The sequence below is a fragment of the Neodiprion virginianus genome, chromosome 4 (genome assembly GCF_021901495.1).
Source record: "Neodiprion virginianus isolate iyNeoVirg1 chromosome 4, iyNeoVirg1.1, whole genome shotgun sequence".
NCBI classification, from domain to species: Eukaryota; Metazoa; Arthropoda; class Insecta; order Hymenoptera; family Diprionidae; genus Neodiprion; species Neodiprion virginianus.
Window position 1 is genome coordinate 5,773,509 of NC_060880.1, and position 14,122 is coordinate 5,787,630.

General features: G+C 35.5%; 2 protein-coding genes across 11 annotated transcripts in view; one reads left to right on the forward strand and one right to left on the reverse strand.

Annotated features, from left to right (window-relative positions):
- The window catches only part of LOC124302814 (14 kDa phosphohistidine phosphatase-like), a 131,200-nt gene that overhangs the window by 14,500 nt on the left and 102,578 nt on the right, over positions 1 to 14,122 (reverse strand). The window lies entirely within an intron of this gene.
- The window catches only part of LOC124302808 (arrestin homolog), a 94,072-nt gene continuing 92,949 nt past the window's right edge, over positions 13,000 to 14,122 (forward strand). For all 5 annotated transcript variants that reach the window (XM_046759364.1, XM_046759363.1, XM_046759365.1 and 2 more), the window contains exon 1: positions 13,000 to 13,357. The gene's annotated coding sequence lies outside the window, so the exon portion shown is untranslated. The remainder of the gene's footprint in view (positions 13,358 to 14,122) is intronic.

The following is a 14,122-nucleotide window of genomic DNA, read 5'->3' on the forward strand; positions in this document are numbered from 1 at the left end:
TTTATATATGTAGAGGGTTGAATTTCTCTGGAATAAATTATTCCTTCAATTTTCACGATTTTTTTCAACCATTTGTTTCCGACAATAATAATTTACATTATATCGCAATAATTACTCTGGAGTATTGAAAACCCATTAGTATACTATCAAAAGTAGCAAAAAACGGCAAAGAAGTATGTTGAAAATTTCTCTAAATATACAACAATAAAAATGGATATAAGATAGGTTGAAAGAATATTTATCACTACGACTCAACGGGTTAATTTGATAAGAAGATAGTTAATTTATTTTTTCTCAATTAGCAAAGGGATTATTTTTCTAAGAAGGAACGGAAACGAAATACCGAAATTGTATCAACATCGATATCAAACGCGATTGAACAAGAATAAAATAAGATAAAAAATGGAATATTAAATTTTTTCCTATCGAGGAGTCAAAGTGTTTTAAAAAATTTCAAATACTTCCTTGACGATTTTTTCGTATCTGAAATGGCGACCTTACATTCGGTAATCAAAAAACTATAGAGAAGAAAAGAAGGCGTGTTCAAGGTTCGGAATTTCTAAATCTTGTAACTAATCCCACCGTTTTCTCAAACACTGAGTGGGATAATTTTTTGAGAGAATGAATCGAGTAAAGTTCATTGGTGAGGCGGATGAGGGTGTAAAATTAGCTGTAGAGAATTTTGGGAAATCCGTAGTAACGAGTTGTCGGCATGCTCTGCTGCTACGTGGCTTACAGTTCCATCATTGGAATATGAATTACGGAAAACTTTAGACTTGCGGGAAAAGGTCGAGTTATTTGGGAAGCGGGGTAGTTTCAGAGATGTTGCCGTGGATAGCAGGATCAGGCTTAAACAAACTTCCCGAGCTGCGTTATGTGGGTACATGTTAATATTAAACCTAAACATATTGAATAATCCGCAGAGAAAACGCTCAGTTTCAAAACTGAAATTTCGAGTCGTGGAAAAAGCGTTTCGTACAATCTTTTGGTTAACAAAAAAACGAAAACAACAAATTCAAGAGGATATTGAAAAAGTCTGTGAGAGTCTTTGCTCTTCTTTTTAACTTTCACCGACGAATTTAAGCAGTAAATAACTGTACATCGAAGAAAAAACGGTTCTACTCTCTTTTTCTTTTCAATTTTGAGTGGCAGGAACTTATACGTACAGTCTTTTTTAAATTTTTACCATACAAATGCTCAAAAAAAGGAAGATAAAAAAGGTGAGAGCTCCGGTGAAATATCGATAATATCGAGTTTTTTTGGTTTTCAAATGACTAAAAAATATGTGACGAACAAAATTTTGGAAGAAAATTTCTTTGCGCATACATTTTCATCGTGGAAGAATGAAATTTTGTTTTCAAGAAACATACTATGTACCATGAGCTAGATTTTGTTGAAAGGAAATTTTTGATCACACACTGAGAAAAATTTCATTTATTATAGTAACTAGAAAAATTTGGTAAAACAGGTATCGTTAAAAAAAAAGTGTTTGAATATCGTTGGAATTACGAAAAACGAGCTATCGTCGATCCTTTTTTGGTAATTGCAACGCAAAATCAGTTTCTGAGGTTTACTCTACTTTTTTAGTTAAACAAGGCTTAACGTCAATTTATCGTTGCACGAGCGTTAAATTTTCGCAACAGTTGCAAGAAAATATAGCAACAGTGATCGTAATGAGAAGGAATAATAACGGATACTAGACTTTCCGGTAACGGCTAGGAAACTAATTTTCATTTTTTACCTACAACTACATTTTTCGATTGTGGTAAAAAATGAAAATATTTAAGGACTGAGCGGTAACCGGAACTAAAAATTTCTCTCAGTGTATATTTTTTAGTAATTTGAAAAAGGGAAAACTCTATATTACCGAAATTTCACCGGAATCATCCCTTAAAGATGAAGGTGACGAATACTTCCAATTTCTTTTGCAAATCCCGGCGTCGAAAATTTGTCGCAAAACTGCAAGCTCGGGTTGTTTCGTCACCGGGACGAGGAAAAGCCTGAGTTACGACGTTCCGCCATTTGTCGGTTACACGCCATTCCTACGAATGGACAAGCACGCGAGCACGTAAACGGAAAAGTAAACATCAGACGTCAGGGGAGAAGATTAGAAGCAATATTTCTTCGTTTGGAAAATGTTTGCAGAGGGATTGAAAGAGAAAGAGAGAGAGAGAGAAAGAGAGAGGAAGAGAGCAGGAAAGCAGGAAGACTGGTGAGGAAAATTGGTCTTGATTTCATTTCTGGTAAAAAGTAATACCTGCCCGGTTTGACTCTCATTCGTCAAATAAATCGCGTCGGTATTTCGCAATGGCAAAACTGGGAGGGACAGGAAATTTCATGAGTATAACTTTGTGTAAAAAATCCAACGTAGAGAATGGTTGAAATAAAAATCACAATTCCACAGCTATTCGGTTCAACAGAAGCACAGCTGAATTTACAAATTCTTAGTCTGTTGATACTGTATTAGCGTTCACAGAATATCAAACGATACGAAAATTGATAAATCATTTTAGAAACTAATTGAAATAAAGTTTATAAAACTTTCTCAATTTTTTTTTTTTTTTGCGAGTTTCCACAATTATTCTTGAACCAAAACAAAGTCTGCCTTTATACAAGGTTGGAAAAAAAATTTTCCGCCAATTCCTCTAAGATATTTTGATTGATATTTAACCATTTTTCAATGTATTATTAAGTAAAAAAAAAAAAAAAAAGTAAAAGTCACAAATTAAATATTGATATGATAACTTGAATGTTGAGAATGTGAAAATTAGTGTTATGTTTACCAACAGAAATGTAACGGATAACACAAATATAAAGTGAACCTGCCGGGAGACTTATGTTTAGTAAAATTTTTCTAACATTGATAATAAAAACGAATTATTTTCGTATGCTTTTAAAGAAGACTGGGAATGAGGATTGACTGTGTACAAATAAAGGTGTTTTTATTGGTCGCGGTTGATGTTTCTTAGTTTATTTTCACACTTTTAATCTGGACTGAAAATAGAAACAGTATTTTTACCCAATTCTCGTGAAAGGGAAATAATGCGTGTGTGAGAAGAAAATATTGACAAAGAGTTCATTTATCGAAGTCAATTCGTTAGGTTCGATAGCGAGTTGTTAGAACGGAACGAAATCAAACCTGCAGGTCTTAAATTTCCTGTGAAATTTATTCATCGATACCAGAATTTTAATGGCGGAGCAGTTTGAACAAAGAGTTTTAAAAAATTCACGTGTTTCTCTGTCATGACAGTAAAACTAGGTTGCTGATTGTTTGTTCTCATTTTTTTTTTTTCAACACGGTTTTAATTTTTTACTATTCTGCAAAATCATGTTATTGATCGACACAATTTAAAAGTCTAAAAAATCTTGTGTTATATATAAAATTGTTTAAAGCTAATAGTCGAAGTGGGAAGATTTTTCCTTCTTACTGTTTTCAAGCTTTTTCCGTAAAAAAAAAAAGCCGAGCTTGTTTCAAAGTGAGAAAAATGGGATAAAAATGGTGGGCCAAATCAGAGAGGTCGAAGGTGATGTAAGAAAATGATTCGAGCAAAAAAACAATTGAGCTTTCGAGAAGAAAAATTTGATGGAACTACAAAGCTTGATAAGATTAAGAATCTTCGACAAAGGACTAAAGATCGACGTTGGAACGATAAGGCGGTGATGTAATTATTCGTTTCTGCGCAGCGCGCATAGTTTTTGTCCGAAATGGTCACGCGGTGCGAATATCGCATTAAAACGTTATTACGAGTGAAAGAAGGCGGCTGCTGGCGTGCGACTGCCGATTCTGCGGCTTGACAAGCTTTTTTGTGTGACGACATGAATTTGCATTCGTTAATAGACCACTGCTAATAAGCGGTGAGGCTGGAATTCTCGCCAACACCCAGAGAATTTCATTATTATTAATGCCTCTGGGTCACGAAAACCTCGTAAACTACAATGAACAAATATTCCGTCGTTACGACTTGCGATGAAAGAGAAAAAAAAAAAGAAAGAAATTTTAGTCAAGTTTTTATCGTTACAGATACGGTAGCGATTCGAATGTCCTTGAAGTAGCAGTAAAATAAAGCAAAATCGAATCTGTTCGTTTATCGTTTACTCAATTTTTCCGGTTAAACAAAGTCTTGAAATCAATTTAGAATATTTCAAAAAAAAAAAAAAAAAAAAAAAATGGTACTAACGACCGAAATCGATAATTAAAACGTGAATACGAAAATTGAGCTGGATTTTTTTTTTTTTTTTGTTTTTAAATTTTTTTCTCGCAACCACGAATCAACCGACTCTTCACTTTTTACCGTGAACTGTATTTTTCGGTTACCATAAGGGGCAAAAAAAAAACATTAATCCGAAGATCTAAAAATATCGCGCTTCCGGTTAAACTGTTTCGCATTGTGCAACTTACGGGGATGGATCAGTTTCCGAGAATCGAATTGAGCGTCGTTATTAGGTGAGCTTTCTTCGGAATTTTTTCTTCGGATGTGAATGAAAAGCTGCTAAATCCAAGGAGATTTTGCATCTAACGCTACGATAGGTGTATATGTATACGATGATCGGCGAAGTGAGGAGAAATTCGCGAATATTCGTCGTTAAACTTTTCCGCACGATTCACTTCGGCGCTCTCGCGTTTTCACAAAATCACAGAAGCGGGAGTTGAGATAAGCTGCACGTATGACGTTTGCTTTTCTTCTTTGAGAAATAACAAAAAAAAGAAAAAGAAAAAAAAAACTTCTTTAATCGGCCGACTTTGTGGTATAAAAAATCGTCAAAGTGAAATCTCAAAATTTCTATGCTACGGCGTATTTATAAGGAATTCTAAAAATTGTGAAAACTTAATACACCGGATTTTATCCCGTCAAATCGAGGCACTCGAGTTTAAATTTCAAGATTTATTTCATCCTCTTTTATTCCGTCCCAACCGGATATCGTTGCCTGATCTTTTTCCACCGCAATTTTAATCGAAGGTAAGATCAGGGACGGCGTGTAATTTGCGTTTTCGATAATTTATAGAAACTTAAAAGCGATTGGAATATTTTATGGAAAAAGTACGACTAACCAAATTAGAACTTGAATGCTCGATGAGTCGTAATATTTTCATAAAATCGAGCGAAAAATGTTGGTCAAAAAATTAGCAAACTTTATTTAATGATTCAATGTAGAAAATCTGTTAAAAAACTAAAAAAAAAAAAAAAAAGAGAACCCAAGATATTGGAATGATAAACGGAAGCTAATATGTCGATTCTTTGTTTCGAATTCTTTAAAAAATTTTATAAATCTGTAGCAGATTCGTTCGCATTCACGATACGAAGGCTCATTTTGTTGAAAAGACTATTTTCTATGAATTTACCGAAACGCTTTTTTTCATCCTGACGACATTGTTGAATATTCAATATTACGATGCTGCAGTAATATCGTTTACGATTAATAAATGGCAATATTGAATTGCCTGCTGGAAAACAGCAAATGAGAAAAAAAATTCCTTTAACAATCAGTGGCTTACTAAGAAGAGGATTTTTTTGTTTTTCAAATAAAACAGGCGATCGTTATGTAAAATTGAACGAATCTACCGGATTTATAACAATTTTCAAGCGATCTGAAACTGAGCATTGATATATATGAGCTTTTTTAATTTCAGTAGATATTTTCTGTTTTTGTATTTTCAAAGAAATCTTCCTAGATTGAAAATATAAAAGTTTGATAAATACTCAATTCGCGATTATCCTGCAGAATGGGAAAAAAAGGAATTGTAAATGTTTGTTCGCGACGATTTTAAAACAAAAATTCACTTATTAACGAGAAGTTCACAAAAATACACACATACACACATAATTTCAACTCACCGCCGATTGATTCATTGATAAAGTCTCTGGCAAGAATTTTCCATTATTTCCCCAATGCAGGTTGCTTGATCAATAAACGAGGTTTTCTTTCCCTCTAGTCTGTATTACATGAACTATGCATACACCGACTATGAAATTCAAGTTACCCACAAGAGAATAATAAAGAGTATACCTGAAAGGAATTTGCGTCAAAGAATATCCGGAACGAGTTTACCCCAAATTAGATTACAATTTAGTCATCTCAACCCGTTTCTGTTCGTGAAATAAATCAGGGAAGGTAAAAAAATTTTACACAACGAGAGAAATTTTTAGTTCCGGTTACCGCTCGGTCCCTAACTATTTTCATTTTTTACCACAATCGAAAAATACAGTTCCAGGTACAAAATGAAAATTAGTTTTATAGCTATTACCGGAAAGTCTGGTAGCCGTTGCTATTCTTTCTCGTTACGATCGCTGTTGCTATATTTTCTTGCAGCTGTTGCGAAAATTTAACGCTCGTGCAACGATAAATCGACGTTTAAAGCCTTTTTTAACTAAAAAAGTAGAGTAAACCTGACAAACTGATTTTGCGTTGCGATTACCAAAAAAGGATCGACGATAGCGCAAAATGGTTAGACGTACCTCGTTTTCCGTAATTCCAACAATATTCAAACAGGTTTTTTAACGATGCCTGTGTACTCAATTTTTCTAGTTACCGTAACAAATGAAATTTTTCTCAGTGCAATATCCATGCAGGTTGGGGTAATATTTGCACAAATTAGGTTCACCCAGTTTTGGCGAAATTTTATCAGCTCCTTAAACCAAAAAACGATGAAAACAATTTTGCAGAATGCAAAATGATCGGCAACGGATCCCTTAAGTTAGACTGTGAGCGAGGCTCAATCGCTAAATCAATGTGAAAAGACTTTAAACGGCATTCGAGGATTATTCATAGAACTTATAGCTGTGATTATTTCAGGCATAACACCCTCAGAAAGAATGGACAAATTTTTTTAAAACACTTTATAATTCGTTCAGAATCACGTCCAATGTCATTTGGAATGTCTCGACTCGTGATCGAATCCTTTACAGACTATTAATTATGTGTATTAAAGTCTTATTTTAATTAGTGCGAACATTTATTACCTGTCTATTCAATTTGTTTTTCTTTTTCTCTTTTTATTGGTATCTCAATTTGACATTCATTAAGTACGGTATTAATTAATTAAGTGAAGCTGATTGAAGTTCTGAGGCTTTACCACCAAATTAGAAAACTGTCAGACAGGATATTAAAACCATGGAAATGTAATACTTTACAGAGTGAATGGTAAATTTTATGGAGCATAAAATTTTGAGAAAAAACAGATCAAACGAATTTATATGCAAGCATGGGCGTGTGAATTATATATGTGTAAAAATCGTTGCTACAATGTCAAAAGTTTAATTACGAAATAATCCAATTTCGGTGTCGATACCGATGGCAAAAATATTCCCAGAGTCGGGAATCCGTCGGAGTATATTGCAATATGTACGAGATATTATGCGAAGCTCAGAAAAATCAAGGTATGCAAGAAATATCAACTGTGGTTAAATCGATATTGTGTAATTATTTGCTCGCGGAGTGTCTGGTGTCAAGCTCTTGAAAAGAATACGAGGATCACGAAGAGAGAGAGAGAGAGAGAGAGAGAGAGAAGGGGCAAGAAAAAAGAAACCGCTGCCGAAAATAGCCTCGAGGCATAAAGCTGATTACCCAGCCGTGGAAGCTTGCATGCAACCTGAGAATTCCGAAGAAAAATCAGAGTTTCATCGCACGTGATATGTGTACACTTCTAATATTGGTTAAGTGCAGGGTAACTTTCTATCCAAGACGCAGTTATGTAGCTGTTTGCTTTTACTCTTGTCACGAATCGTTAATGGCAATTTGGTTGTTCGGTATTGCGTTCGAGCCGACGCGACGGAGAATGGGAGCGTAAAAAGTAAGTTATAAATAGAAAGGTCGAAAAAATTGTAACGCAAAGAAAAAGTAGAATTCAGATATTGTGCGATTTAGCTTTTCCTACATTTGATTCGGGTATCGCTCTGTAAGTTAATTTTCAAGGTGAAAAAGAGTCAGAGAACGAATCAAGTGTTGAAGGAAAAAATTGCGAGCTTTGAAGAATTTTGATTTAAATTTTAACGTAACGATAGTAGTGAAAATATTTTCGAGCAAAATTGTAGTCGGTCATTTAGAAGATGAGAGTGAAATTTGTATTTTGTATCGCCGTTAAAAATACAAATGTTACTTGTAATTTGTAATTGAAGGGAAATAAAATGAAAGAAACTAAAATATAAATTACGGTTGCTTCTTTTAATTGATTCAGAATGGATTACAAGTACGACTTGCATTCTTTGTTTCAAGATAAACGGAATGCAAATTACCTTGTTATTTTGTAATTCGTAGGATAAAATGTGATTAAGGGAGTGTCCTGGTCGATTTCGATGTTGAGATATATAACTCGAAATATCGAAGTCCAGGTATCTAAAATGCAAAGAAGAGCTTAACGGTCTCGTTCCGAACGCAATTACGAAGAAAAACATTCCGATGAATTTACAGTCGACGCAGAAATAAAGAAATTGCATGAATTTTACGAATCAACTATATTACAACTTCGTAGAAACCGAGCCATTTCTTTATTTCAGCATCGAATGAAAATGTATTCAAGTGTTTTTGTTCATAATTGCGTACAGAACGGGGCTGTTAAGCTTTTCTTTGCGTTTCAGATACGCAAACTTTGGTATTTCGAGATATACCGGGAGAATCTCTAGAAACTTGAGAATCAATCGCGCATGCGCCAAATAATTCAATCTCATTGGTCGACGAAATCTTCCCGCAGCCATATTCTTGACTGTGACGCAGGCGGGCCAACCTGCGCAAAATGTGTACGTTTGAATTTTCAAAGAGCGTGAGCATTGAATTCCGACCGTTCTTTGAAGAATCGACTTTCCGACCAGACAACAAATGCTTCCCAAACCTTTCCGAGTCGCTACCTCGATTATTTGAGATTCTAACCTCGAAAATTCGTCACAACTGCATCGCCGTTAGAAACAGTTTGACAGCTAAAACTCGGGATGGCCAGCCTGCGCGAACAGCGGATAAAACTCGCGCATGCGCGGTTGATTTTCAAGTTTCAAGATATTCTCTCGGTATAAGTCAACGTCGAAATCGACCAGAGCACCACCTTAATTACAAATTATGATTAGGCGGTGTCCATTACCGAGCAGAAGTGTGAATACAGCGTAAAGAAAACGTTATTGTACGAAAATAACGAAATGCGAAAACCTCATCAGAGTAAAATTGCGACAATATGAAGTGAATCGCGTGCAAGCGACAGTTAAGAAGGATAAGAAAAGGTAACTGGTTTTTCTTCTTCTTTTGCGTCAGCCGAATGACAAACTGGTGGGTTCATCCGCTTTCGCTGGCTAATGCACGATCGTTAGGTTGACGCGAATATCTCGAGGTTTGGATGTCGCCGCATTTTTGCAAAAAGTTTTTCGACAAAGGAAATAAGAAATCGATTGAAAAAAATCCTATGACGCTAAAATGTTAACGTTGAAAATTGGAAAATCCAACACCGTCTTCGGTATTACCACGAATCGTCGAGAGGGGCGGGCTATTTTTGATCCTCGATCCTCGATCCTTGATCCTTGATCCTCTTGTGATTTCCGGGAAAAGCGTCGAGTCCTCGAGAGACCTTTCGCAAAGGCGGCAACGTGAAACGTCAAAGCACTCCGGCTTATTACCTTGTCAAGCGGAGAGCTTACCACGAGTTTTACTTTTATTCATCTCGACCGACCACCTTGCGTAACGCGGTATCGTGTCGTTATATTCCCTCCGCATATAAAGAGGGAAATGAAGAAAGAAGGGAGCGGATGGGAATCAAGGACGAAACGTCCGTTCAACGTACGGCAATTGCCCGCACCCTGAGCTGATCGAACCACCACGTTGCTCAATCTCGATTCCAATCTTCATGAAAATCTTTCCAAGGTCTTATCGGCCCGCCAAATGACCCTCGAATCCATTCGTCCACCGCCGTTTTGTAAAACTAAATCAACAACAATAGCTGATACGGTCCTCTTGATGGTTTTGCGCCGTTACGCGTAACTCGGACCATTTCGAATTCTTATTGGTTCAAGGGGCACACCTGGTGTGACAGCCTAGAAAAAAGGCGATGTTTGAGAATTAAAAAAAAAAAAAACTACTGTATCAATTATTTCAAAATTTTAAGAGTATATTTATACATATTTTAAGAATATACGGTAAAATTTTTGGAGAAAAAAATTAAATATTTTTCGAGTTACATGCGATCTCCGACGGCGCTGAAAAAAAAACGTCCTTCACTGCTGCAGTGATTCCGGCCTTATCCGTGAATGAAACCTAAAAAAATAAAATTCTTGTTAAACTAGAAGATATTGTCCGTACAATGACCTTCCAGTTTTTTGATCTGATCAAAAATCGAATTTTTGGCAGGCCAAAAACGACCACAGTTTTGGGTAAAATTCAACTTTTTTTTTTTTTAAACGCCGCCATTTTGTCAATTTTTGATTTTTTTTTTCGACCATAGGTCATTGTACGGACAATATCTTCTAGTTTAACAAGAATTTTATTTTTTTAGGTTTCATCCACGGAGAAGGCCAGAATCACTGCAGCAGTGGAGGACCTTTTTTTCAGCGCCGTCGGAGATCGCGTGTAACTCGAAAATCATTAAATTTTTTTCTTCAAAAATTTTACTGTATATTCTTTAAATATGTATAAATATACCCTTAAAATTTTGAAATAATTGATACAAAGGTTTTTTTTTTTTTTAAATTCCCAAAAATCGCCTATTTTTTAGGCTGTCACACTAGGTGTGCCCCTTAAGATTTTTCGTTTTTTTACCCTCGTCATTTTCGATGGTTGGATCGATACGTTCAAATGACGAACGCTTTTCAAATCCAAATCGGGAACAATTTGAAAAAGTGTGATGAAAATATGGAAGTAACAATCGGGTACGTTTAGTGTGGGTGCAGGAATTAAGAAAGTTGTAATCAGTACTAGGCATCGTCTGATTACAAATTGTAATTAATTATACTTCAATTAGAAATAACATTGCATGTTGCATTGCACGTGTAATTTTTAAAGGGAAAGAGAAACTATGCGTCAAATTTTTACTTTGTAATTGAAGTGAAATGGAATGCAAATTGTATTTTCATTTTGTAAACCGGTAATAATATAATAGAAATTGTATTTGTATCGTGTAATTGAAGCAAAATAAAATGCACAGATTGAATTTTTTCTCGGTAATCGAGTTTTGTACTTAGGGATTATTATGTCACAATCATCTATTGAATATTGTGTATTGTATTTGTACTGCAGGATACGAATGTAATTCGCATAAGAAAATTTATTTTATTTCATTCAAAAATGTGTATTGTATTTGTAGTAGAAAAAACAAGTGTAACGTGCAACTGTAAATTTAATTTGTTGTTAGTTTATTATCAACTATAAATTGAATATGCAATACAATGACAGAATTCACGTCATGTCACGTGACCATATTTTAAAATGGCGAATCAAACACGGTGAAATAAATTACAAAAAATGTAATTGTTCCAGTTTTGTATCTTCCATGATATTGAATCCGAAATTTTGAGTTTCAGATTTCGGTTCGAGGATGCGGAAAAAAACCTTAAATCAAAAAATGTCGAATCGAATGAATGGAAGAAAAAGAATGTTTGTTTCAAATGCCCAAGAAATGGTTGTCAAAATTTTTTCCATTAAAAAATTTGACTCACGCATTACCGCCCCAATTTCTGTCGAGGCAAAAAAAGCGTCGCCATCCTCGAACCGCATCTATATCAACCTTGTGCAATTATTTTCAATAACGTGACGGTAATCCCGGGACAGGTGAAGTGGCGCTGGAAGGATGCGACGAGAGACTGAAAGCGGCACTCGAGAGAGCAACTTCGGCAAGCAATTGGCGAGGGTCGAGGGTTGGTATCTTTTCCGGAGGTCGCCGAGGTCAAAAAGAGACGAAGGCTGGATCCCGTCTTTCGGTGAAAGACTAACGCGTTGAAGGATCGTCGTCGTCGGGCGATACGATAAAAAAGAAGAGAGAAAAGAAGTGAGAAGAGTGAGAAAGAAAAAAAAAAACAACCCTCGTAAATAAGGGTGGGAATAATTGCGATAACGAGAAAGACAGGCACAGCTTTCACAGTCGCCGTATTCGGTGTGGAAAAGCAACAGTTTGTTTCAAAGCTTGGTGAAACGACTCTCCGATCAAAAGATTTCCCTTTGCGAAGCTTTTAACCCTTTTTGGACCACTAAGCTCGCATCGCGGCGACCGCATCAAACGGCTTGTAGATATTATATACTAAATAACACTATACTTTCATCCCTTTCAAGCTTTAACCCTCGTTTTCAAGCCTCTTTTCTTCTTCGTATCACACTCGACGCGGGTTTATTATCGGACGTTCCATTCGAACGGATCTGACTATTGTAATATGCACGTACGAATTTAGCTGCGCAAAAAGTACCAAAAATTTGAAATTTTAACCAACAAAAGAAAAGGGTGAAAAATTATTATCAATTGTTACACAATCATACAATTCGCTTGTGTTGAAAAATTTTGCAGATACCTACTCGACTTGTATTTAAAATTTTTATCACAGGCAATCTTGCCAACAATTGTTCAACCCTAAAAAAAAAAAAAAAAAAAAAAAAAAAAAAAAAAAAAAAAAAAAAAATAAATAAAATTAAAAATTCTCAATCATACCATAAAAAAATTCGCTTCGACTAGCAATGGCAAGGCTCGCAAGTGAATAAACATAAATTTTGTTAAAATTCCACGACAGTAGTTCGATCGGAGAGCTGATACAAAAACGAGGGATATAAAAAACCGCGGCCTACATCCGGTACAATAATACAGGCGTGGGTGTTGATCATTAGCGGGGTGAATTTGAGAGGATGAATTAGTAGAAACTGCACAATGATAAATTGTTGGAATTGTAATCGGAGCGGAGTTTCGGGGTATTGGATTGGACTGGGACTTGGAGAAGGGGAGTGAAAAGGGGTCCGATTCGCATGCAGGTGGAGGTGAGTGGCAAGGGTCGTCGCGACGCTCCGCGTCGGCGTCGCTCAGTTATCGTCGAGCCTCACGAGCGGCCGGACGAGGTAAAAAGCTCTTGGAGAAGCTCGAACGAACCGCGGAATACGAATGAAAATTACGAAACTGGCAAGGCCGAGAAAAACGGAAAGATAATCACTTATTTTTTTCTCGTAAACTTCCATCGATTTTCGCAACCTGTTGAGATAAAATTATTATACATGTGTCGGATGATATTATATACATACATATTGGTAAATTTGTAACTACTTTTAACGCGTCGGTTGTGAACATTAATTAAATAATTTATTCTGTGTTGGGTGTCAGTGCGGCGTGCGTTATTAGTCTATCTGTTTTTATAAAAAAAAAAAATATATGTTTATTTCTCCTTGAATAAAAACTTGACGAATTTAACGATGAATGGTACATAAGATAATAATTATAATAATAGTAACAACAACGATACGAAACAGCCGCGATGCGAGAGTAAATCAATTGTTTCAATCGAGTAACGTTTAATTACGCGAAGCAAGCTCGAATCGTTGAAATTCGATACGATAAATTAAAGTATATATATATACATATGTAACGGTTAGAAAATTTCTTTCCATTTATTGGATAATAAATTCCCAGAACTCGATTCAACCTCGTCGAATAACCGATTTGGTCGTTTTTACGTTGAATTACACGCGAACCTTTCCGCACGCGGAATTTTTAATTGTAAAACGAAGGTGAACGAAAAAAGATTTTAAAAAATTGTGCTCGAAGCGATTTTCAGATTCTACAAACATGACGAGAATTAATAATTCCCGAAGCGATTGCAGTTATCGGTGTTGAATATATTTTGCAAAAATTCATTGTTTCAGTGCCCGTTATATATAAATTTCGCGAAAGTTTCACTGCATGAATGATCAAACGAACGAATTGAATTTCAGTTTGAATCAATTCGAGCACCGAAAATTGCGCGATCAAAACTATTATCATTCTTCGGTACATGTGAGGGAAAATTTTTTGTCCAAAACGTGGCAACATTATCGACAGTTTATCTATGCGAAGAATTTCGAACCAGCGATGTAAAAACATGTCGATAAAAAAAAAAATTAAACCAATTATGCGGTCGAATTCTTTGATCAGTAATGATGGTGAAGAAAAGAAGGGTAGAACTTCATTTTTGTTAGAAACAAAAAA